This window comes from Saccostrea cucullata, unplaced genomic scaffold (assembly GCF_032062105.1).
Source record: "Saccostrea cucullata isolate Sc308-1 unplaced genomic scaffold, CSIRO_AGI_Scuc_v1 ctg204, whole genome shotgun sequence".
Taxonomy (NCBI): domain Eukaryota; kingdom Metazoa; phylum Mollusca; class Bivalvia; order Ostreida; family Ostreidae; genus Saccostrea; species Saccostrea cuccullata.
In genome coordinates, this window is record NW_026940736.1 from 296,788 (window position 1) to 299,324 (window position 2,537).

General features: G+C 40.0%; 1 pseudogene; it reads left to right on the forward strand.

The window, feature by feature from the left end:
• The first annotated feature begins 1,096 nt into the window (after nt 1-1,096).
• On the forward strand, nt 1,097-2,537 carry LOC134256187 (uncharacterized; annotated as a pseudogene).

The following is a 2,537-nucleotide window of genomic DNA, read 5'->3' on the forward strand; positions in this document are numbered from 1 at the left end:
TTTATAGTCTGAAGATGAATTAAAGATTTGAAATCTGCTCTGTGGTATAAGGAAATAAAATTTATGATAATATTTCCAAAATTTAGAAACATGTGGCCGTAGGGTCACTTGTTCCTGTGGGGTGGGGGTGCACAACTGGTTATAAAGTTGAACTGCATTTTCTCTTTGTTACTTTGGTCTAACTCTGGGTATTAAGTAACTAGAGTAAGCATGCTAAGTGTATTATTATGATGACAGTGGTTGGTGCCTCTTTTTAAATAGTGAATTTCATTGCCTCTGGTTTAAACTCGAACCAAATCCAATTGTTGGGAAGTTGTTTATGATCCTCAGGTGACCTGTAAGGTCCGAGGGCCTCTTGTTAAAGATTACATTAATTTTAGTGGTTTTGACCCCATCCCTCATTCTCAGAGGGGCAGGGACCATGAAATTCACAATTTTTGTTCCCCTTCAGGCCATTCCAAGTTTTTTCTCTGTTTAGCGTCCACTCATCTTTCAAAAACCTACCTACCTATTCGCAAAAAACACACAAGCCAAAACATAGAACACAAGCTTAAAAGCCATAAAAATGATGTCCTTCAAATGATTTGATCTAACTAAACTGCTTTAATAGAAGAAATATCTATTCGGAAGCAAAAACAGCGGATTAAACGCTTGCAATACACCCAATAGAACTTACTGTACAGAATTATTTGGAGAAATTTACAAAATTCAAAAATTAATTCGATTAAATTTATCAATTTCAGGACTCCTGTTGTTGTGTGTTTTTTCTCATTTGGGTGTCAAACACCAAGGCCTCACCCATAAATGTTGTATTCCAAATTTGGTTGAACTTGGTTCAGTGGTTTCAGAGAAGAAGCTGATAAGGTGCAAATGTTAACACACGACGCACAGCTCAGGTTACTTAAAAAGGAAGGATAGAGCACTCTTTTTGAGTCAAATTCGGGTTTAGGGTATTGTGGATGTTTTTTTTAACGACCTGATGCGATATATACTTCAATATATATCTTGCTTCGATCCGCTCCAATACATTTTACTTGTATCATGGATGCATTGAATTTCTATTTGGGGCGCTTTATTTTGGAAATTCGGAGAAAAGATGGCATTGAATACCCTCCCCGATCTCTGTACCTTATATCATGTGGGATATTGTGCCACTTCAGAAATAAAAACGTCTTCGACAAAAACATTTTGGACAATAATGACCCAAGGTTTAGTGAATTCCGGAAAATTTCTGACAGCAAAATGAAAGACCTTCTGAAGCGCGGGTTTGGGACGGCGATTAAGCAAGCTGAGCCCATTATGCCACAGGATGAGGATTGATTGATTGATTGATTGCATATTGTTTAACGTCATTTCACTCATATGAAGACGTCACCGTATGCCGGTGAAGGGCTTCAAATTTTGACCTTTACTCGGCACTCAGGGCCATTGAGCAGTGAGGGATCTTTATCGTGCCAACGCCTGCCGCTGACACGGGGCCTCGGTTTTTAAGGTGTCATCCGAAGGACAAGCAACTTTCACTTCAAAGTGCCGAGCGCATGGCGAAGGAACAGTTGCTACCCATTTTATCGACTGGGTCAGTCGCGGCCGAGATACGAACTCACGACCTCACAGGATGAGGAAAGCATGTGGGAGAAAGGTGTATTTGGGGATGGCAGTTCCAAAAGTCCTCAACATACCATGTTTTTCTTCAATTGTAAACTCTTTGGTTTAAGGGGGCATGACGAGCATCACGAACTTGAGTGTAGTCAGTTTGTTCTTGGGGAGGACAGCTCTGTAAAATACGTGGAATTTATTGGACGTGCTAGCAAGACTTACAAGGGTGGGTTGGCCCAAATGCAGCTGACAAACAAGCAGATTCGACATTATAGATCACCTGGTAAGATACGATTTCATTGAGTATATAATATAATTTGATTTTAGAATTAAATGTGCATGATTAATGATACGTAACGACTCGGAAATATTCATAAATAACATAACCCATATATGCACTTAATTTTACTATTTTTAATCATTCAATTTAGGTGAACGTTGCATCGTCGACTTTTACAAGACTTATTTGGCTGGCCTTCGTAATGAGGGACCATTTTATCGACGTCCTTTGCAGGGACATCCGCCGAAATACGGAAACCAGGTTGTTGGTGTAAACAAGCTCAAGACCAGGATGAGGACGATCTGCGCAAAAGCTGGACTGTCTGGACAATACAGTAACCATTCTGGAAAAGGCACGTGTGCCACTCAATTGTATATGGCAGGGGTGGACGAGCAAGAAGTAATGAGGAGAACAGGGCATCGATCTGAGAAGGCAGTATAATATAAAAAAACTTTGTGACGAAATTTCCAGAAAGGTGTCAGAAGTACTCGACCCCGGAGTGTTGTAGTCGCGAGAGAAAAGAAAGTGCGAAGAGTCCGACATAGAAAGTGAAAATGAAGGCCATCTAAAGAAAACACCCCGAGTTTTTCGTTCCGATGTAACAAATGGACACTTTCTTAACTGTATCATTTCTTTCATTTTGAGAATTGAGACTTGCTAA